This window comes from Mustela nivalis (genome assembly GCF_964662115.1).
Source record: "Mustela nivalis genome assembly, chromosome: 15".
In the NCBI taxonomy this organism is placed as follows: Eukaryota; Metazoa; Chordata; class Mammalia; order Carnivora; family Mustelidae; genus Mustela; species Mustela nivalis.
In genome coordinates, this window is record NC_139034.1 from 35,228,218 (window position 1) to 35,252,926 (window position 24,709).

General features: G+C 36.9%; 1 protein-coding gene across 11 annotated transcripts in view; it reads left to right on the top strand.

Annotated features, from left to right (window-relative positions):
- Positions 1-24,709, top strand: part of ENOX1 (ecto-NOX disulfide-thiol exchanger 1) — a 563,146-nt gene that overhangs the window by 157,525 nt on the left and 380,912 nt on the right. For 8 of the 11 annotated variants that reach the window (XM_082701321.1, XM_082701317.1, XM_082701322.1 and 5 more), the window contains one exon: positions 16,261-16,400. The exons of the other annotated variants lie outside the window; for them this stretch is intronic. The gene's annotated coding sequence lies outside the window, so the exon portion shown is untranslated. The remainder of the gene's footprint in view (positions 1-16,260; positions 16,401-24,709) is intronic. 11 annotated transcript variants of the gene reach the window in all.

A 24,709-nucleotide genomic window follows, 5' to 3' on the forward strand; every position in this document is an offset into this window, starting at 1 on the left:
TATTTGTCCTGAAAATTATTTTTTATATAATATATCTCGTTTTGTTCCATTTTATTGCAGATAGGTATACTTCATTCTTTTTCACAGCTGTATAATATCCCATTGTATATATACTCTATAGTTTACCATTCTCCTGTAAGTGGACTTTTATGTGAATTCTATCATGGGATTATTATAATCAATGGTACAGTGAATTGCCTTATATATTTATATACACGTGTAAGAATGTCTGTGGTACAGGTTCCTAGAAAGGGGATTGCTGGATCAATTAATATACACATTTTGGGCCTCCTGAGTGGCTCAGACATTAAGCATCTGCCTTCAGCTCAGGTCATGATCCAGCCGTCCTGGGATTGAGCTCTGCTTCTGGCTCCCTGCTCAGTGGGGATCCTGCTTCTCCCTCTGGCTGCTGCTCCCCCTACTTTGCTCTCTCTCTCAAATATCTCTGTCAAATAAATAAATAAAATCTTTAAAAACAAGCAAGTAAACAAAAAATAGTATACACACTTTTGCATTTTGATAGATATACATTTCTCTAAATCAACCACCAATTTCCTTTCTCATCAGTGGTTTATGAAAATGCCCATTTTCCCCATATTTATGCCAACACTGGACATTATCAAACTTCAAAATTTTTATCTACATGTTAGACTGTGGTTAGTGATAAAATTGAATGCCTTTTTATGTGTCTACTGGTAATAAACATCTTTAATAATTATAAAGTTTAAGTCTAAAGTTTAAAATATAAGTTAATTTTTCTTTTGAATTGTTGATCCTAAAATCCATTTCAAAGAATAAATGGGTCAACTAGTTGAGATTTTGAGGAAAAGAAAAGCTCAATGGCAGTGGAAGAAAGACTGAAAAATAGGATATTCAGTACACTCCCAGGAAACAGTCTAGGAATCAATAGGCAACACAGTGGCAAACTAGAAGGGCTATAAAATATGCCATAAATGATTTGTATTTCCCTGATGCCGAGTGATATGGAGCACTTTTTCATATGTCTATTGGCCATCTGGATGTCTTCTTTGCAGAAATGTCTGTTCATGTCCTCTGATCTCCCTGATATGAGGAAGTGGTGATGCAACATGGGGGCTTAAGTGGGTAGGAGAAGAATCAATGAAACAAGATGGGATCGGGAGGGAGACAAACCATAAGTGACTCTTAATCTCACTAAACAAACTGAGGGTTGCTGGGGGGAGGGGGTTTGGGAGAAGGGGGTGGGATTATGGATATTGGGGAGGGTATGTGCTTTGGTGAGTGCTGTGAAGTGTGTAAACCTGGTGATTCACAGACCTGTACCCCTGGGGATAAAAATATATGTTTATAAAAAATAAAAAATTAAAAAAAATGCCATAAATGATATAATGTAGTATATGATAAAGATGACATCTAAACCAATGATGAATCAAATGATTTCTCAAAAACATTTTGTTTAAAATCATAATAAAATAGTAAGATTATAGTAAAACTAGAAGAAAATATACCTTAATATACATATGATTTTGGACTTGGAAAGGTGTAAACTATAAGAAAGAAAAATGCTAAAGCAAAAGACACCCTAACATACTAAATTTAAACATCTCTGAATGGGAGGGAAGGAAGGAAGAAAGGAAGGAAAGAAGAAAGAAGGGGGGAGGGTGGGAGGAAGGCAGGCAGGCACTAGGTACAAAATCAAATGGCCCTGATAACTGGGAAAAAATTTGCAACAAATATGAAAGACATAGGGTTAATATCATCAATATTTAAAGGAATTTCTCAAATCCCTAAGAAAAAAAAAACCTAACACTTCAATAGAAAAATGAGCAAAGAGCATGAAGAAATAAAATGTAAATCCTTCCCTGCTAGGGCTGCTCCAAGAAGAGCAAACAGCTGATGGAAATTGGTTGTTTAAAAGTTAGTTGACAGATGAGAGCTCCTTTTGTGAAAAGATACTGCTATTTGTGTTGGCAGCAACAGAAAAATTCTTGTTTTAGAGAATGTAATATTAGAAGGTAGTATAGGACAAGCCACATTTTTACAATTAAATAACTTACAAGATTTATTAAGGAAAAGAAAACAGCTTCAAAAGTGCCTTACTGAAAGCAAAATGTGATCAGAGATACCATTACAGTCACATAGTGTGAAACCATAGAGTTTCTCAATTTTACTCCCACCCACGAAAAACGACAACTAAATAATAAAAAGACTACTTGTGTATAGTTATGTGTTTCCAATTTTGTTTTAAAGATACTATGGCCTTATAGCATGGAAACTCTTCTTTCCTGAAATAAATCAGTAGATGAGACTTCCTGCAGAAAATATTTCACCTTTCTGCTGACTCACAATCTCCTCTGGTTTACTACTCCAGTAAAGAAGCAGGATGCAAACTAGAGAAAACACATTTTTTACTCAGTTTCCCTGGTTCCTAGCAGCTTTCTTAAGGAGCAGAGGAGGTAAATCTTTTTGCAAGCTGGAGGAAACTCTGGCTTGCCTGGCCACACTTGCTGCACAGGAAAGAAGTACTTGAAAGGAAACCTCAACAGTGGGTTGCTAGAAGGATGCAGAATTTGCCATCTCTTTTCAGTGCCATGATGAGCAGCGGACCTGGTCCTGACCCATTGCAGTGTTTCCTGCTCTAGGAGGGGGCCTTGTGCTGCCAGTGGCTCCAATCCAGTAATCCAAATTCTAGCAGTCTATCCTAAGGAAAAAAAAAATGGATCAAAGATTTATGTAAAATAATATGCACTCAGCATTATTAAAAACAGCAAAAATGTAGAAGCTTACCCTCAAATAGAAGAATGTTTAAATAAATTATGGTACCTCCATGAAGGTAGAGTGTTATTATAGCCATTAAAGACTCATGTTTTAAAAGACCATTTAACCAAATGAGAAAAAGCATTATTATGTTAAGTGAATAAAGCAGGGTTCAAATGGTGTTTACAGTATGAGCCCATTTTATAAAAAGAAGGGGAAAAAAGTGCATAGGAAGAAACTAGAGTGGAATATTCCAAAGGAAATTTAACAGGTTAGAGCTAAATAGTATTATGTGGAGTTATATTTTTATGCATTTCTTCTTTCTGCCCCAAATATTTTACTGTGAGCAAATATTTTATCAGGAGCAAATATGTTATTATATACTACATTGGGGTACACAGGGAGTTAATCTTTTTATCTTGTGTGTATATGTTTCTTTGTAGAGAAGAGTAGGACCTTCAGCTTTTCAATTAAAAAACACAGCAACAGGGGCACCTGGGTGGCTCAGTGGGTTAAAGCCTCTGCCTTCGGCTCAGGTCATGATCCCAGGGTCTGGGGATCAAGCCCCATATCGGGCTCCCTGCTCCGCTAGAAGCCTGCTTCTCCCTCTCCCACTCCCCCTGCTTGTGTTTCCTTTCTCGCTGTGTCTCTCTGCATCAAATAAATAAATAAAATCTTTAAAAAAAAAAAACAAACACAGCAACAGGCAAAACTCACTTGGAGCACTTTGTATTAAATGCAGTAAGCTTTAGCTGAGAGATGTTTTAATTGTATTCCTGTTTTAAATGATAAGTCTTCCACCCTTTATTATCACCTTCTTCCTCTTGGAATATGCTGTTAATACTAGTGTTGAATGTAGCATTTAATGACTTATGAAGCACAAAAGTCTGGAAAACAAAGATGTGTTATAATCAAGTGTGAGGGCAAACAACTGAAAATGGACACGCAGCTATGAACATTTCTGTTGCCCAGCCTCAATTTTCTTACCTATGTTAATAACTTCTGCTTCTGAAAAAAAAATTACTTATAAAAAGCGTCCACTTGAGGCTTCTCTGAAAGGTGACAGTTCACATACTCTCAAAAATGCTGATGAAAATGGGCAGTAAGAAGCATGCATAGGGATGGGAGGGAACGGTGAGACTAGAGAATTATCCTGATACAATACCACAAGCATCAAGTAAGTTTTGTTAAATACAGTCTGATTTTGAAAAAATTAAAAGAATGCATCAGGAATTGGAATAAAATTTCCCCAGGACTCCATACAATGTTTATTTCTGTAGGTGGGGCAGGTTTAGAAAAGTTTCACTAACCATCTTCAAATCAGTTGAAATAGGGCTGGATAGGAGCCAGGCAAATGAAAAAGAACATTTATGGAAAGCTTTCTTCTGAATGACAGTACCTATGTCCTTTCACCCTATAAGAAGAATTTCCTTTAAGAAATTCTTAAATTTGCTCTAAAATGGCAGGTACAGATTAGATGTGAGGGCAAAAATAAATGATAAAGAGCAATTTCTGCGATGAACACCATAGAAAACAAGACCAACTCTGTAAAATTAAATAAATGTAAATAAATATAATTTAAATAAATTTAAATAACTGTAAAATGTAAAGTGGTACATCTATGGAAGGCAATTAGGGAACAGCAAATGCTAATATAAAATAAAAGTGTAGACTTCTGGGTAATTGGAGTAGATATACTATTTCCCATTTCTCTCACTAAGTACAACTGAAAACCATGGACATTATACATAGGACAAAGACAAGGTTCTGAAGAGTACAAGGAGGCAAATTGGTTGAGGACATGAGGACCAGACTAGTCACCCAGTGGTGCGTTCTCTAAATTTTCTCCTTGTCTCATAAATTGAAGACTGGATACTGATGAAGCCAGCAACATGGAGTGTTAATGGGTACAGATAAAAAAGAAATCCCAGTGAAGTCTACTCTTTTTATACAGAAAGATAGCAAAGAAATAGTGGGTAAGACAATATTTTTACACAACAGCCACCTTACTCCTCCAAACACTGCAGAAAAAAACTAGCACCACCATTATCCATGCCAGGAAAGGCCGAGTGGGGAATCTAGACTTTGACCCACTAGAGGCTGTAACAATACTCCTAATGAAGTGCTGTCAGAGACCCAACAGGGAGCCAGGACTTTCATTCCCCTGGCCAGTAGTAAGCTACTTCTTTTCCCTTCCTTGTTGCATTATCAGTGGAAATCACTTGGAGAGTCTAGACTTCAACTTCCACCTGGAAAAAATTAGGCATCCCTCTCATTTCCTGCTCACACTGTGACAGAGAGACCTGGCGGAGAGTCACCATTGCCCAGTGGTAATGAAGCTACTCCCAGCTCAGTGTCTTAGGAGACCTTATAGGGAGCCAGAACTTTCAAGTGTGACCAGCAGTAATGAGAAACTTTCACTTGGATCTCAATGGAACAATAATGAGGTGTTATCCTCCCTTCCCCTATAAGATCAGTGTCAGAGAAGGCCAATTAAAACAGAGGTTTAAATAAGGCCCAGAGTCTCTGAGCAGGTGCCAAGTGAAAATTTCTCTTCATAAAAAGAATCAGGAAGATTTGAAATTGTATGAAAAAAAAGATAATCAAGAGATGCCAACATTGAGGTGACTGTCAGAGTTATCTGACAAGGATTTTTAAAAAATTGAATTTAATTTCTTTTCAGAGTTCCAAAATTCATTGTTTATGCACCACACCCAGTGCTCTATGCACTATGTGCCTTCCTTAATATCCACCACCAGGATCACCCAAGCCCACCCTTTTCCCCTCCAAAACACCCAGTTTGTTTCTCAGAGTCCATAGTCTCTTATGGTTTATCTCCCCCTCTGATTTCCCCCAACTCACTTCTTCTCTCCATCTCCTAATGTACTCCGTGTTATTCCTTATGCTCCACAAGTAAGTGAAACCATATGATAATTGACTCTCTCTGCTTGACTTATTTCACTCAGCATAATCTCTTCTCGTCCCGTCCATATTGATATAAAAGTTGGGTATTCATCCTTTCTGATGGAGGCATAATATTCCATTGTATATATGGAAAGCTATGTGTAGAAGAATGAAACTCAACCATTATTATACACAATACACAACGATAAACTCGAAATGGATAAAAGACCTCAATGAGAGGCAGGAATCTGTCAAAGTCCTAGAGGAGAATATAAGCAGTAACCTCTTTGACATTGGCCACAGCAACTTCTTTCAAGACATGTCTCCAAAGGCAAAGGAAACAAAAGTGAAAATGAACTTTTGGGTCTTCATCAAGATCAAAAGCTTTTGCACAGCAAAAGAACAGTCCACAAAACAAAGAGGCAACCCATGGAATGGGAAAACAATATTCACAAATCACACTACAAAGGGCTGATATCCAAGATCTATAAAGAACTCCTCAAACTCAACACTGACAAGGATTTTAAAGCACCCATGATAAAAATGCCTCAACAAATAACTACAAACACACTTGAAATACATGAAAAATTAGAAGGCCCGAGCCTTTAAATAGAAATAGAAAATAGAAATAGGAAGTCTCAGTAAGGAAATATAAAATATGGAGAATAACCATAGGGAGTTTTTAGAACTAAAAATACAAAACCTAAAATAAGGATGGGCTCAACAGCAGAATGGAAAGGATAGAGGAAGGAACTAGTGAAGTGGAAGACAAAATGAGATAAACAAACTTCATCTCAACAGTACAGAGAAAATGGAATAAAAATCAAGGAACATAGTCTCAGGGACTTGTAGGATTATAATAGAAATCTAATATATATGTCATTGAAGTACCAGAAGGAAAGGAGAAAGAGGACAGTGCTAAAAAAGTACTTGGAATTATAACAGGGGGAAAAAAGATACAATGCCTGAAAACTTGCTAAATTTGGCAAGAGCTATAAACCTAGATTCGAGAAGCTGAGAAAGTCCCAAACACAATAAACAAATAAATCCACACCAAGCCATATTAAGTTTATGAAAACTATTTTCAAGTAAACTTGAAGGCAGAAAGAGAAATGACACCTTACCTACAGGAGACAAACAGATAGACAGCACATTTCTGATCAGAGACCATGGAAGCCAGAAGGAAATGACACAGTATTTTTGAAGTGCTCAAAGAACTATGAACCATAACATAAATCCAGTGCAAATATCCTTTAGGAATAAAGAGGATATCAAGACATTTCCAGGAAAAGGAAAACTAAAAGAATTAGATATTAGCAGACCTCCTCTAAAAACAAAATGTGGCTTGAGGAACTTCTCTGAACAGAAAGGAAACTGCAAAAAAGGAACTTTGGGAAATCAAGAAAACGTGGTAGGCAAAAGTATGGGTAAATACATTAGACTTTCCTTCTCTTGAGGTTTATAAATTATAGTTGGTGGTTGAAATGAAAATTATAATACTGTCTGATGAAGGTTCTAAATGAATATAGCAGAAATATATAATACAATTATATTTTAAGTAGAGAAGGGGAAGGGACATAAAAGTAATAAGTTTCCTGTACATCACTTGAACAGGCAAAAATAGGTAAGTTACGTATATGCGTAATACCTAGAGCAGCCACCAGTAGATTATACAAAGAGATATTCCAAAATACTAGATAGATCAAAATGGAATTCTACAATACCATCTAATCCACTTGAAACATAATAACAAACAAAAACTAGAACAGAAAATAAAAAATAAGATGGCAGACCTAAGTCCTAGTGTATCAATAATTACATTAATAGAGATAATCTAAAGCCATCAGAGACATAAATTTTCAGGGTGGATTATATAAACCAACTATATGCTATCTGTAAGAAACTCACTTCAAATATAACAATGAGAAAAAACCAAGTGTAACAATTAGACATGTTGAAAGTAAAAGGTTCAGGAATTTATATACAAAGTCATGCAATTACATATATATATTATGCAAATTCTTAAAGGAATTCAAGATTATATTATTAGATAATGTAGACAAAGAAAATTGCCAGAGACAGAGCTAGACATTATATAAAAGGGTCAGTCCACCAAAAAGACCTAACAATCCTAAATGTAACTGCACCAAACAACAGAGCTACAAAATATGTGAAGTAAAAACTGATGGAACTGAAGAGAGAAGTCAACATATCCATAATTATAGGTGGACACTTCAACACTCCTTCCTTCACACTTCACATAAAATCAGAGAGGATAGAAAAATTCACAACAAAATACACTACCTAATAATAGCAAAGTACATATTCTTTTCAAGTACCTATTGGACATACACCACAAAAGACCTCATCCAGCATCATAAAACAATCTTACAAATTTAATAGAATTGATACGGTATAGAGTATGTTCTCTGACCCCAATAAAACTAGAAATCAGTAACAGAAAGATAATATGATCTAATGCATTGAAACTAACTGACATTTTTCTAAATAATCCAGGGGTCAAAGAAGTGTCAAGGGAAATTCAAAAATACATTAAATGAAAATGAAAATGCAACATAACAAAATCTGTGGATAGCAGGCACTACCGTTGTGAGAAGAAAATGTATAGGAATAAACTCATGTATTAAAAATGAAAAAATGTCTTAAATCAATAATCTAAGTTCCCATCTGAAGAACCTATAAAAAGAAGAGCAGACTAAACCCAAAGCAATCAGAAGAAAGAAAAGAATAAAAATAAAGTTAGATATCTATGAAATTAGGGGCACCTGGGAGCCTCAGTCAGTTAAACATCTGCCTCCAGCTCAGGTCATGATCTGTGAGGAGCCTGCTTCTCATCTCCCTCTGCCTGCCGCTCCACTTGCTTGTAGTCTCTCTCTCTCCTTCTCTCTCTCTCTGTAAAATAAAATCTTAAAAAAAAAAAAACTTAAACCTTAAAAAAAAATCAATGAAATTGAAAACAGGGAAGCAGTAGAGAAAACGAAATGAAAAAACTTCTTTGTAAAGATCAATATAATTGACAAAACTTTAGCAAGAATGAAAAGGAGAAACACAAATTACTAATATCAGGATAGGAACAGCAGATATCACTGCAGGTCCTGCAGACATCAAAAAGAAATAAAGGTAATATGAACAGTTTTACCCACATGAATTTACAAACTTAGATGGAAAATATCAAGTCCTTAAAAAACACAAAAATCACCCTATATGATGTAGATAATTTGAATAGTCCTGTACCTATTAAGGAAATGGGATTCATAATGTGAAAGCTTTCCCAAAAGAAATCTCCAGGCTCAGCTGGTTTCACTGGAGAGTTTTATTGCACACTTCAAAGAAGTAATAACAATTCTGCACAGTCTCTTCCAGAAAATAAAACAGAAGGGAAGCCTTCTCAATTTATTAGATAAAGCTCATGTTGCTCTAATACCAAAATTAGACAAAAACAGTACAAAAAAAGAAAAACCCATACCAATATCTTTTATAAACAGACATGCAAAAATCCTTAACAAAATAGTAGCAAATAAAATTCAGCAATATATAGAAGAATTATAAATCACGACCTAATGGGATGCATTCCATGGATGCAAGGATGGTTCAATATTTGAAAATCAACCTCTGTGATCCACTATATGAACAGGTTAGAGAAGAGAAGACACATGACCATATCAACTGATACAGAAAAAGCATTTGACAAAATTTAACACCTATTCACAGTAGACTTTAATAAAAAACAGGAATAGAAGAAATGTTTTCAATTCAATATATAACAGTCTTCAAAGGATTGCTACAGATAACATTATAGTTAAAGGTGAAGGATTTGGGGCACCTGCGTGGCTCAGTGGGTTAAAGCCTCTGCCTTCGGCTCCGGTCATGATCTCAGTGTCCTGGGATAGAGCCCCATACTGGGCTCTCTGCTTGGCAGGGAGCTTGCTTCCCCCCACCCCCTGCCTGCCTCTCTGCCTACTTGTGATCTCTGTCTGCAAATAAATAAATAAAATCTTTTTTTTAAAAAAGGTGAAGGATTTAATATTTGGGTTTTTTTTAAATTTTTATTTTTTTTATTTTTTATAAACATATAATACATTTTTATCCCAAGGGGTACAGGTCTGTGAATCACCAGGTTTACACTTCACAGCACTCACCATAGCACATACCTTCCCCAATGTCCATAACCCCACCCCCCTTCTCCCAACCCCCCTCCCCCCAGCAACCCTCAGTTTGTTTTGTGAGATTAAGAGTCACTTATGGTTTGTCTCCCTCCAAATCCCATCTTGTTTCATTTATTCTTATCATGCTTAGTGAAATAAGTCAATCGGAGAAAGACAACTATCATATGATCTCCCTGATATGAGGAAGTGGAGATGCAACATGGGGGGTTAAGGGGGTAGGAGAAGAATAATACTTCATTTTTAAGATTGAAAACAAGGCAAGGATATTTGCTTTCAGCACTCTTATGTAACAGAGTGATACAAAGCAAGCAAAGGGAAAAAAGGCACACATATTGAGAAGGAAGGAATAAAAACTGTCTTTATTTGTAGATGATATGACTTGTGTACACAGTAAATATCTAAGAATTTGTAAAACAAAAAACCCAGAACTAATAAGTGAGTTCAGGAAGGTCACAGCATAGGCTAAACATACAAAAATCAATTTTATTTTTGTGTGCTAGCAATTAATATTTTGACACAGAAATTTAAAAATACAATGTCACAATTGCTCAAAAAAGAGAAATAGTTATAAGCCTAAGAAAACACATACAAAACTTGTATGCTGAAAAATACACAGTTATTGTAAAAGAAAAAAGTTTTAAATAAATGGAAAGACATGCCATGTTCACGGAGTGGAAGATCTGTATTCTCCCGAAGGTGATATATAAGTTTTGACAGCAATTTACTCTCAAAAGCTCAAGAAGATTTTTATGGATGTTGACAGGATTATTTTTAATTTTATATGGAAAAGCAAAGGATCTAGTTTAAGAATTTTGAAGAAAAGCAAAATAAAATGGAAGGAATGGGTCTGCCCAATTCCATGATTTATTATATAGCCACTATAATCAAGACTGTAGTATTGGTGGAGGGATAGATACATAGATCAATGGAAGAGGACAAAAAACCCAGATAAGGCCCCACACAAATATGCACAACTGACTTTTGATAGAGGTTCAAATGAAATTCATGGAGATAGATAACCTTTTAACAAATCGTGGTGGAGCAATTGGAAATTCTTAGGCAAAAATAAACCTCAATTGCAGTCTCAACATAGTATGCAAAATTAACTCAAAATGATCATAGACTTAAAACTACAAAACTATTAGAATAAAATAGAAAATATTGGGGATTTAGGAATAGACAAAGAATTCTTAGAATTGACACCGAAAGCATGATTCATAGAAGGAAAAATCAATATATCAAACTTAATTATTATTAAATATTTTTTTTTTTAACTCTGCAAGAGTGTTGGGAAGATGAAAATGTAAGCTCCAGACTGGGAAAAATATTTGCAAACCACTTAACTGGGAAAAGACTAGTACCTTAGAATATATGAAGAACTCTCAAAAGTCAATAATAAAAAACAATCCAATTAGAAAATGGGGAAAAGACATGAAGAGACATTTTACTGAAGAGTATATGTAGATGGTCAGTAAACATGTGAAAAGATGTTGGACATCATTAGTCATTATGGAAATGCAAATTAGAATCACAAAGATGTTTCATTATAAACCTGTTAAAACAGCTAAAATAAAAACTAGTGACAACATCAAATGCTGGCAAAGATGCAGAGAAACTGAATCACATACACAATCCTGGTAGGAATGTTAAATGATACAGCCACTTTGGAAAAACAGTGGTGATTTCTTAAAAAACTAAGCATTGCAACTGATCACAGGGAATGATCACAGGAAAACCTATAGGCAAATGTTTGTAGCATGTTTATCTGTAATAGCCAAAAAATTGGAAGCAACCCAAATGTCCTTCAAAGGTCCTTTGGTTAATGAACCGTGATACATACATGCCAGAGAATAGTACTCAGCAATAAAAAAGGAATGAACTGTTGATACAGGCAACAACCTTGGTGAATCACCAGAGAATTATGCTTAGTCAAAAATGCCAATCTCAAAAAGTCACATTTTGCATGACTCCCATTTATGTGACATTCATTTTTTATTTTCTATTTTGTTTTGGAGATTTCATTTATTAGCAAGAAAGAGCACGATTGGGGGCATGTCAGGGTAGAGGGCAAGTCTCCCTGCTTCCGCTGAGCAGGGAGACTGACATGGAGCTTGATTCTAGAACCTGAGCCACACACGATAGTATCCTTGTAACATTCATTTTTTTAAAAACAAGGTTATTGACAAGTGGGTTCCCAGGGGCTACAAATGGGATAATGGAGATAAGTGGGTATGACTATATAAGGGCAACATGAACATTTCTTGTGATGGATGAATTCTGTATATTAACTGTTTCAGGGAAAATATATCTTGGTTGTAATATTATATTGTAGTTTTGCAAGATGTTACCATTGGGGAAAACTAGGTAAAGGGTACAGTTTATGTCTGTATTATTTCTTACAAAGGCATGTATCTATACTTACTTCAAAATAAATAGTTTTAAAAATATACATATAATTTGATCCTGAATTGTACTTCTGAGATTTAGCCATAGATCGTCATTTCAGGTCTAGTTATAATAGCAAAGATTACAAAGAGTGTGTTAGTTCATCAAGTGGTATAGGTTTTAAATAAATTCATATAATGCAGATGTTACAAAGAATGAGATAGCACAAATACACTGATTCATATGGAAATGCACACTCCAAAACCATGCTTTGGTACATTATTTTAATGACATATTAATATACCCAAGTGTTTATATTTACACTTTTATATGCAGGGATTACTTTTGGAATGTTAGACAAGTGACTCAAAACCATGGGTGACCTTGAGGATCTGTGTGTCTGGTGGGCAGGTGTGAATGAAGCCTTATTTACTATCTATTTACACTCTTGTTTCTCTTGAATTTTGTACTTTGTATTTCTATGACCAACTGAAGAATATATGAGCATGTTTAAAAAAAAAAGAGAGAACATCCAGAGACTCAAGTATACACACACACATATATACACAGGAATTTAGTATATAATAAAGGGAGCATTTTATGACAGTAGGGGGAAAAGATGTGTTATTTTATGAAAGATCTCAGGAAAACTGCCTAGCCATTAAGGGAGGATGAACAGTCATACAACTACTTAACTCTTTATATCCAAATGAATTCCAAATGACATGAATATATAATTGTAAACAATGAAAAAAATATTAGGTAAACATTTCATCATCTTGGGATAGGAAAAGTTTTTTGAAAGCATAGCACCAGCAATGTAATCACAAAGGAAAAAGATTGACAGATTTAATATATATATATTAAATATGTATAAGTTTATTTTTTTGTATGCCTATAAGTGTCCAAATATATAAACTACATCAAAAGATATGACACTGCCCCTCCAGAAGAGAATAGAAAATAAATTGTGGTATATTTGCATGGTTAGTTACTACACAGCAACAAAAATGAATGAACTATAGGAGCAGCATGGATAAATTTTGTGGATATAATGTTGAGTCAAAGAAGCTATTTACAAAACCAGTCTGTGGTATTAAATGTCAGGAGGGTGGTTCACTTTCAAGAGGAAGGATAGAGTTGCGACTGGCCAGGTAGACATGAGCAGGCTTCCATGACTCTGCTCATGTTTCATATCTTAGGTGATAGTACAGGGGTATGTTTCCTTTGTGATAGGTCATTAAGATGTATACTATTCCATATGCATATTTTACTTCAAGAAAACAGTTTTAGGGGCACCTGGGTGGCTCAGTTAGTTAAGCAACTGCCTTCGGCTCAGATCATGATCCCAGAGTCCCAGGATCGAGTCCTGTATCAGGCTCCCAGCTCCACGGGGAGTCTGCTTCTCCCTCTGACCTTCTCTCCTCTCATGCTCTTTCTCACTGTCTCTCTTTCAAATAAATAAATAAAATCTTTCTTAAAAAAGCAGTTTTAAAAACAAACAAAAACATAGCACTTTTTGATTTCCATATTTGTGAGGACTTTTTTTTTTTAATTGAAGTTGTCTTTTGATGGTACCATAAATGATAAAACTTCTCAGAAGGCAAACTAGTGATGTGTTTCAAAATTTTACTTAACAATTTCTATTAAGAGAATTTGTCCTAAGGATACAGTGAGAAAAATATAAGAGGAAACATCTATAATGATTTTCATAATAGCTTTATTTATAAAAATGAAAAATCAGAAGCAAACTAAATGCCCAACATTGAAAGATTATTTAACTGATAATAATATGTAAGGAATATATACCAATTTGCTAAATATACCAAGCAGGGAGATGTTTCTTTCTTTTTTTTTTTTTTAAATAAATAAATAAATTTTTTTTTGATTTTTAAATTATCTTTTTTTTTTAAATTTTTTTATTTTTTATAAACATATATTTTTATCCCCAGGGGTACAGGTCTGTGAATCACCAGGTTTACACACTTGGAATGCAGTACAAATAGTTTGGTGAATGAAGTAACAATTTTAGATCTCTACATCTTTTTTTTTTTTTTTTAAAGATTTTTATTTATTTATTTGACAGAGAGAGAAATCACAAGTAGGCAGAGAGGCAGGTGGGGGAGGGGGAGAAGCAGGCTCTCCACTGAGCAGAGCCAGATGCAGGGCTCAATTCCAGGACCCTGAGATCATGACCTGAGCTGAAGGCAGAGGCTTAACCCACTGAGCCACCCAGGCACCCCAGATCTCTACATCTTATGTAAACATATTCACACACATACACTTAAATATACATACTCAAAATCATATTTTAAAGAACATCTATAGCTAAATAGTTGGAGACATTAGTTATTAAAATGTTAACAGAATTTATCTCAGTTTTCCTGTGTATTTTTTTTCTTTTTTCAGTTTTACCTTTCATTTCTATAAAAACAAGGAAGCACAGGGAGATATGACTTTATAATACCTGAAGAAAATAATAAAACACAAGTAAACAAAAGTGCCAGAACATCCATTTTGTATATTTCTTAGAGTTATTTCCAGCCCCTCCCAGCACTGTTTAGGGGTTTTAGTTATACTGGGAGAAAAAGAAGGGAAGATAGAGAAATATAAATCAACTGTTTATTTGTTAAGTTTAATCATGTTACAAGATAACATTGAAAGATATGAATCTTACAATGTTACAAAGAACTTCTCATATATGAGTAGAATTATTTCTAGGTCATCCTTCAATAGAGTTATTTTCATTTATAGATTGAATGATCATGATATAATTCTAAGTATTTTCTAGTGTATTGGAAAAACTTAAAAAGTGGTATATTACGAACTTAAAAAGAATTTTCATAATTAATTAGACCAGGTTTTATAAAGTTTTAAAGGTATATAATTTTTGAGTCTGCCTTTAAGAAAAAGAACAAAATTTGTAATACAATGTTATTTACTGTCTCTTGGAAAGGCATGTGGAAATGGAGGGTCCTAGCACTTAAAGTTCCTTTTACTTCATGTTAAATTCACCTAGTTAGACACATAATTCATGTTAAATTCACCTAGTTAGACACATTTCTTATGCCCTGTTTCCCTTTTAGGGGGAATTATTGCTCAAGATTGTTAAATTATGACAACACACCTATTTGTTAATAAAGCAATTTAAAGATGTCTTGAAGACTGATTCATTAAAATACAAAGGAAAAGAATACATATTTTAAGTCTTACTGTGGAAAGTTGTTAAACTTATTGACGCTTCAAGGCCCTATACATAGAATAATTGGATTTACTTATTTCTTCTATTTTAAAGTAAAAATTCATTCAATGAATAAGTATTTGATTAATATTATTTATTTATTTATTCCAGAAATAGCCTCACACTTATAGAAACTGTACCCCTCCCCCGAATTCTAAAATTTGGCTTCAAAATATATTCAGATTTCACTTCAGAGCTTCTTGAACTTGAACACACGCTCTGCATTCAGGTCACGCGGGGATCTTGTTGAAATGCAGGTTCTGATTCAGTAGGTCTGGAGTGGGGTCTAGCGCCGTGCGTGTTTTCAGCGCGCTGCTCGGTGGGAAAGCGCGGCCGCTGCTCCGCAGACCACACCTGGTGTAGAGCGAGGCCCCACCCCTTCCAACCTCTATGCGGCAACCCCTCTTGAGAAGCCGGAAGGTACCTCCATGCCCTCAACATGGGAGGTGCTGGGGAATGTTCCAGGCTGTGGTTCTTACAGGCGGTTGGTGAGAAAATAAGTGGGAACGCAAATATAGGACCTGGATTGCTTGAAGTGCTGACACGGCTGAGGACCGTGGGTGAGTGGAGTCGGACTGAGCGCCAGAAAGCAAGCCCTCGAGAGGAGGATAAGCCCTCCTCTTCCTGCACTCCTTTGAGGAAGTGGTCTGAGTAAAGGAGATGGGCAGACTCTTGTCAGTTGGCAGCCTGCCTTCAGAAGCCCCGGGGAAGGCGGGGAGTTCGTCTTGCAGGACTTCGAGAGTGTAGAGGAAGACCCTCAGAATTGTTCCAACTCCAGTCACACACATGCGGTTGCTTCCATTTCAGGGTTTAGGGCGTGCTGTGTGGAGCCACAGTCCTCCCAGCGGGCGGCCTGGCCCACCTGTGACCTGTGACCTGTGACCTCTTCTGGGAAGTCTCCTCAGGAGCTGACGGCGTCTGGCGTTCCCTAGTTTCCTCGCTCGACGGTAAAGCCTTGGCATGGTGTTTTTTACATTGCGCTCTTGTGCGGTGAAGCGCCTGCACGTCCTTGGTGGGGCGCTGCGGGGGTGCGGAGCTCTGAAGAGGCGCCTTCCGGTATCCGCGACTCCGGCCATCACAGACATAGGACTTGTTACTGTCCAGGAAAACGAAGAAAAGCACGAAATGTGCTGTGGCTCCTAATTTTGGTACTTTTCATCCCTAGGAGAGCTGATGCACGTATTTTTGTCTGTGGTAAAGGCACACAAACATAGAACACGATGTTTGCCTTCTTAACGCGTTCTGAAGTGTTCAGTCCGGTACTGTTAACCCTCCGTACAATACTGTGCAGATCTCTAGAACGTTGTGTTCATCTTATAAAGCTGAAGTTCTATAGCCTTTGAGACTCCCTGTTTCCTTTTACCCCCAGCCCCAGACCTATGATACTCCCTGAGACCCGCCACCTGCAACCAACCATCACTCTACTTTCTGTCCCTTGGAGTTGGACTCCTTTAAATACCGCATGGAAGTGGGATCGTGGAGTATTTGTCTTTCTGTGAGTGGTTTATTTCACTTAGCCTTATGTCCTCAGGTTTCATCCATGCTGTAGCATGGGTCAGCGTTTCGGTATTTATGGTCAAGTGGTGCTCTAGTGCATGTATATACTCCATTTTCTTTATTCGTTCCTCTGTGGATGGCCTTGTCGGTTGTTCTCAGCTTTTGGCTATGGTGAATAACGCTGCTGTGAATATGGGTGTGCAGGTATCTCTCTGAGATCCTGATTTCTGTTCTTTTGGCTACATACCCAGAAATGGGATTGGTTGGTCATATGGTTGTTCTGTTTGTAGTCTTTTTGCGGAATCTGCATCCTGTTTTCTTCATCAGCTGCACCATTTTACATTCATTTACAGAACACTTGCTATTTTGTTTGTTTATATTTTATAATGGCCATCCTAACAGGTGTGAGGTGATCTATTTTAAATATAATAATCTCGAACTAGTAACATACAAGAGTATGGGTGTAATCCATTTGGGGTACATTTGTGTTTTCACCTCTAACATTTTCTGCTACTGTTAACTAGTTGGGCCACTGAGATTTACTTTGTTGGCCCTTCCTATCTGTAATACACCCATTCTTATTCAAAATGAGCCTGTGTGGGACATTAGTCTCTTCTCTGTCACTGCCTCACAGAGGTCAGCTTTGAGTAGTTGCAGTGGATTTTCTTTGGCTTGCCTTCCTATGGTCACCCTCCCCTATGAAACAAATTACCAAGAATTCTTAAAAATAGTGAATTGGGATAAATCAGAGGGAGAGACGAAGCGTCGAGACTGTGGACCTGAGAAACAAACTGAGGGTTTGGGAGGGAAGAGAGGTGTGGGTATGTGGGAGCCTGTGGTGGATATTAAAGAGGAAATGTATTGCATGGAGCACTGGGTTTGGTGAATAAACAGTGAATCTTGGAACACTGAAAAAAATAAAATTAAGATGTTAGAAAATAAATAAATAAAGCTCTTTCACCAAAAAATTAAAAAGTAAAAAAATAAAGTATTAACATTCATATGTGAGGATGGCTATTGACAGTGATTGACTAGGTATGAATGACTAAAAAAAAAAAAATTATGCAGAATTGGCAAAAAGGAAAAGAAAGTGTCCACCCCAAATGTGACATCAGAATCTTTGGGAAATTTTAGGGAATCTGTTTATGACACCAGTGCATGAGCCTGGCAAGCAATGTGACATTGCTGAAACTCATGAAGAAAAGCAAGGTCCCATGCCAGGGGTAAGCTCAGACCTCTGGGCAGAGCTCCCAACTGCTGGGAGGTTTACTTGTTTTGCACACTTTACGAAGTAATTGGTTGTTAAGTCACATTCTGTGGTTGCTTTACAAAGTGGCTTTACAAAAGTAGCAATACTGGGATGCATTAGAAATGATCATTTAAGATTGAACTGGCTCTGTTGAAATAACCTAAATTACATGCTGTAACATTGTTTTTCCCAAGTGGCTAAAATCACTGACTTAAGATATTTAGAATGTCAGAAACGTATATTCTTAATAAGCTTGGAAAGTCTTCCATACTTCAGGGAGTATCATAGGTCTTCATCATCATCTAAGTAGGCCTCTGAGACCACATGGGCTGTGACTTGATTTCTCTCATTATGAATAAATACAAAATGACTGATGCATTCTGACATCCGGACGGGGCTGGACCAGATGTGAGACTGAGTCATAGTTGCGCGTTCCTTGCTTCAAATCCTTCAGTGTACATTTAGCATCTAACATTTAAACATTTAGACTGAAGGATTATTCTTCTTAAGTATGGTAATTCTTGATGCCTAACAGATGGATCTGTCAAGCATGTGCGTGTCTGGGTACATGGAGCTAGATTCAGGAATGGCAGCTTCCCCGGGCATCACTGTATACCAGTGGAATATCATTAGTGTAGACAGTAAACATGGCACCTGTCAACTCAGATTTCTACATGAAACACTCAGGTGGTTGGTAAAACAATATTTATTCCAACTCCCTCATAGGGATGGGGAACAAGATAACATTAAGAATTGTTTCCACTGTTGAACTATCTCTATTGAATATTTTCATAACAATAGTGAAAACCTCTTGGCATTGCCTAATTGCCTAATTGTACAGCAGCGAGAACTGGGCCTGCAGCATTCGGTACTCCCTCGTTTCCTGCACCACCTCCTCAGGAAGGCTCCGCAGGGCCACCTACGGCCAGGGTGCCCACGAGCGATCAGCAACAGGATTCAGGACCTGGCCACTACCTTGCAGGTTTAGGCCTCCCAGTCCCAAACAGGGCCCACCTTGAGGCGCTCGTTGGTCCGCACAGCTCCCTGAAGTTCGGCCTGCAGCTTCTCCAGCTCTGCCATCAGGCTGTTGGCCAGTTCCTGGGGAAAAAAAAAAATTAGGCATTGCCTAATTGCCTCTTTTAAATATTTTGCAGAGTGTTACAGCAAGCCACACCACTATCTTAGTTTGGAATCATTCAATTTTGGCAATCGTCAGTCAGTTGAAATTCTTGTACTGAATGTTATATTGTATAGGTCTGTTTATTAGAAATGAGTGGTTTAGTTTTGAACATTTATTTCATTTTATTGAGGGATAATTGACTGTAACATCATATTAATTTCAGGTATACACCTTAACGATTTGATATATGTATATATTGCAAAATGATCACCATAATAAGTCTAGTTAACATTTATTAACATATTTAATTATAATTTTTTCTTGTGATGGAGATTTTTAAGAAGTATTCTTTAAACAACTCCCAAATATATATTACAGTATTATTAACAAGAATTCTTAAAAATAGTGAATTGGGATAAATCAGAGGGAGAGACGAAGCGTCGAGACTGTGGACCTGAGAAACAAACTGAGGGTTTGGGAGGGAAGAGAGGTGTGGGTATGTGGGAGCCTGTGGTGGATATTAAAGAGGAAATGTATTGCATGGAGCACTGGGTTTGGTGAATAAACAGTGAATCTTGGAACACTGAAAAAAATAAAATTAAGATGTTAGAAAATAAATAAATAAAGCTCTTTCACCAAAAAATTAAAAAGTAAAAAAATAAAGTATTAACATTCATATGCCATACCATAGCATTTATTTATTTGTTCTATCTAAAAGTTATTAATGTGCTTTTCAAGAATTTTTGGGTTTGGTAAATCATAAAAGGAAGCTGAACTGAAAAAGGGGCCATGGAAAAGTGGAAAATGTATTGACAATATGAAAGTAAACAAACAAAAGAACTTTGAAAGCCATTTTGTAACTTTATATCTGTGTACTTTACCATTGCCCTGGTAAGTATGAATAACTAATTCTGTCTAGTAATGAGAGACCAACTATAGATACACACACTTCTGTTAATACAAAATAACTTTCTCCCAATTCCATTTCATAAATGTTCAGTAATACTTGAAAAATAACAGTTTGAACGGTTACCAAATTAGCCTTTCTGAGGACACTGTCATGATTTAATCTCTGTTTGGCAGATTGTGTGTGTGTGTGTGTGTGTGTTGGAGACAGAGTCACATGTGTGAGCTAATACAAGCATGTAGAGTTGAATACACAGCACAGGAAAAGTACTCACATGCATGTGAGATGGGTTCCAGTTTGAGAAGGCTAGAATTTATTTATCACCTGCAAATTTCACAAAAACTTGACATAAATACCGAGAGCACTTTGCCTTTATAATATGACATTGGAGAAATATCTGGGCTCTGTCCTGACAGCAAGGGCAAATGGTTGATATCATGCATTAAGAATGGGCACTTTGCAGTTCTCAGCGTTTGGAACTCTGCCATGTAAATCTGAAATGGGTTGAAGTGGAATGCTAGGATTTTCATATAGTTATTAGAGGGTGCAAAATTTCAGAACCTGTTGGGGGGATCATAGGAAGTTAATTTCTGAGAAAACAATGTTACTAGTAAAAGATATGTTTGGACCAGAGACTGTAATTTATCTGGGTCTTATCTGGATGAACAGGAGATGGAAAAAATCTTAACATAATGAGTGTGATGGAGTAATGTTTTTCTGTGTTAGTAGTAGTCATTTTTGATATTTGGGGTGAGGTACATTCTTGTGTCATAGTAATGTAATAGTTATTCCTTAATGCTATTATAATATGTGTACTAGCTTTAATGAGAGCCTGCAAAGAGATGAATATAAAAAAGATTCCATGACATGGTTTATGTTACAAATAAGAGCTTTTTGTCAGTTGCAAGTGTAGAGGTGTATGGGGAGAAATAATCAGATGCTACATAAAGTGTCACACTTTATGATTGCTTTACTTTTTAGACATGAACCTCAGGCTTTCATCCCCTCTATAGGTTTGCCGTCCTTGGATGAGAGGAAGCAGCACTGGAATGGTAGTAAGGCTGCTTCTAGAAAGTTTGAGTTGTATATCCATGCTAACACAGCTGAGACCCAGTGTTATCCATTATCACCAAAACACAAACTATTTATAAAAATGTAAATAACACAAAAGTGACTATTTTATTAAATGAGAATCACTGGGTGGAGAAAATTTATGAAAACAATAAGGCACTTCTAAGCTATCAGACTGTACAGCTACAAATGAGTTATTACAAGCATAATGATTGTCTTATGCAGGGGTTAAAGAAAACAAAGCTTTATTCACAGATATGCACCAATAAAAAGTGATGGATTGTGACCACATGGTTTGTTGACCACAAAGAGGAGCAGTATTTATGCGGATCAACCTGATGGTCTCAGAGACTGGGGGCAGTGTCAGATCAAAGATTGGCCCCTGAATGGGAAATGCGTCCTTGCATTTACTGAGTGCCTGCTCTGTGACAGCTCTCTGCTAGGCGTTTAATGCACGTTGTAATTTGAGAAGAACAAAGAGCATGATGAATAGTCTAGTAATGGACAGAGATTAGAAGGGCTGGTGCAAGCTTCCTGGAAATTCAAGTGATAAAAAGGAGGTGGGGAGCTGACACTAATGTCAGAGAAGAGGCTTAGCAATAAGAAATAACAGGCCAGCTCTGGGCGCTCGGAAGGAAGGGTGCTCAGCAGAAGGCTTCAGCCACTTCTTGTGCCTTAGTGGTGACTAAAGGCAGTTTTATACTCATTCAAATCACATTTACCTTACAGCGTGTCTTTAGTTTATATCTGGGGTGGGAAAAATAGGAAAACACCAGAAAGCAGAGGGACATCAAGGGTGTTTATATCCATCTGTCTGTCCCTTCCATTCATCTATCTGTCCATCCATCTGCCCAATTCAGGAAGCCAGAAGACAGATGGATAGTTAGCGGTTACTTTTTCTGGAGTTACCAGTATAGGTAACTATTAGAGTTAACAGTTCTTAGTTAACATCTGTGTTAACATCTGTGATCAGTGGCCCTTACTGTCTGTGACCCATTGGCTTCACACTATACCTGTGCATATCGTGTGGCCCAGGACATCAGCTGATGTTTGTAATGCTGACCTTAAGTCACTGAGGAAATAATTCAATATAATATTCAATAGACCCATTTTAAAAAAAACATTGTATTTATTTGACAGAGATCACAAGTAGGCAGAGAGGCAGGCAGAGAAGCCGACCCCCTGCTGAGCAGAGAACCTGACCTGAAGGCAGGGGCTTAATCCACTTAGCCACCCAGGCACCCCTCAATAGACCCTTTTAAAGAAGGTAGATACAAGTAAGATGTTATTTGAGAAATATTTCCTTTTTTCTTCCATGAGATTGATGATTCCTTGAGAGTAAGAAATCATCTCTTACTCAGTTTTATATCCTTGACACCTAGCACAATGTTTTTCACATAGAAGGTAAAATATTTGTGACACTGAACAGAATAGAAATAATTTAAGATTTGGGAGAAGAGATTTGCATTGTTTAAAATCCAGCATTCCCATTATCCGGTTACTCAACCAGAAATGGTATTTTGTCCTACCCAAACTCCTGCCCATTTCTAATACACAAAATATGATGTTTCCATGTATTGAATTAAGGACTTGGTCATGGAAGTGTCTTTAATAGCAAAGAGGATATGTTTCTAAGACATTTTTTTAGGAGTGTTGAACAGAGGAAGGTATTGTCAGGGTAGTGTCCTGTGAAGAACTGTTCTTCGCCGTTCTGCATCACAGGTGCCAGTCACGGTCTCTCCTACTTGTGCCTGTGCCTACCTGGTTCTTAGCTCAGTGAGTTGGAATCTGCTAGCCCAAGTCTATACAATATCCTAAGCTTAAGGTGGGACTTAGAGAGATGTAAGTTAGGGTCAAGGACTATAGACCTTTCCTAAGATACCTCTACCTGAAGTATGGCCAAGGCATCCTCATCTCTACCTAGACCTATCATGCATCTCTGAAGAGACCTAATTTTCCTTTAAGAGAACTTGTGCTGTGTGGTAGAAAGAGCTGTAGGTTCTGGAGTCCATGGGCTAGGATTTCAGTGACCACATTTGCCGCATATGAACTATAATTCCATGAGCTTCAGTTTTCCTAATTATAAAATGAGTATTCTAATATCTTCCCTACAGGATTATTGGCCAGATCATAAGAAATAATGTGTGTGATGAACTGGAGGGATTTCAAGGTGCTAAATGCGCACTGAGCCAGAGTTCTCTTTGTGACCAGACCAACTTTTGGTAGCTTTGCTCCCGAGGGTGTATTAATTTATTACTGCTGATACTGGTTGAAAAGTAGGGGAGTTTATAAGGAACATTTTACTAATAAGGTCTACAGTTACAAATTAGTTATTTAGGGTAAATTGGTAATTCCAAAGTAAGGAAAAAGAAAAAGTGTTATTCATAAGAGGGGAAGTTCTTCACACAAGAAACACAGACTATATACTCTTCTGCCAGTTCTTCTAGTACTTTGACTTTATTATCTTCGTTACAGACTCTCCCACCTTCTCAACAGAATCCTGACCACCTCCCTGGTATTCAGTTAGCTCATTAACACTCTAGTATTTTCACTTAAATCTAGTCAAGATCCTACTAACACTTGTAAGTGGGTTAGCAGTGTTTCTCTCTCTGATAACAACATTTTACCATGGGGCTGTCCTTAGTGTGAGAGAGAGAATAGCATTTTTCCTCTGTAGGTTCTTGTCAGCTTGGTGGCCTTCAGAATTCCTCTTAAACTATTCCTGGAATCCTTAGAAAAATGATTTCACATTCTAAACAGTATATTTTAAGGGGGCTTAAACCCTTTCCTACAATGCTATACATAGGACACTGCATCACCCACAGTTTAATATTTGTTTTAACAAGTTACAATAAAGATGAAAACCAGCTGTGTCATGCTTTTTGCAATTTACCATTTGCCTTTGTCAGTTAGAAGTATTTCCAGAGTCTAAGATTCACTAGCAATCCCTGTATCTTGTGTTCATGAGCCATGCAGGTGGCAAGAAGTCCCCTTTATGAACAGATGAAGTAAGCTCAGGGAAATGGCCCAACTATTCAAACCACAAAATGTGTTTATAGCACTTCTGACAATAACATTTTAGAGTTTAGGTGCTCTTTCAATTGGCTTGTGTATAGGAGATACAGTAAAATATTAATTCATTCAACAAATTTTTAGCTCCTATAATGTACAAAGCACTATAGGTTATGTGGAGAAGGCTCTGAGAGAAGCAGACAAAAACTCTGCTTCCTGAAGCATGTTTTGCTTTTTTCTTTTTGTTTTTTGTTTTGTTTTATTTTGTTTTTGTAGGGGACTGCCAGATATTTCTGGGAGGAGAGTGTTATGCTACTTATTTGGCTTTCAGAGGGGAAAAAAGGCTAATTATTAGTGTCTGATTTCAGACTATCTGGAGTTGGGGAGAGCTAAGAGAGGG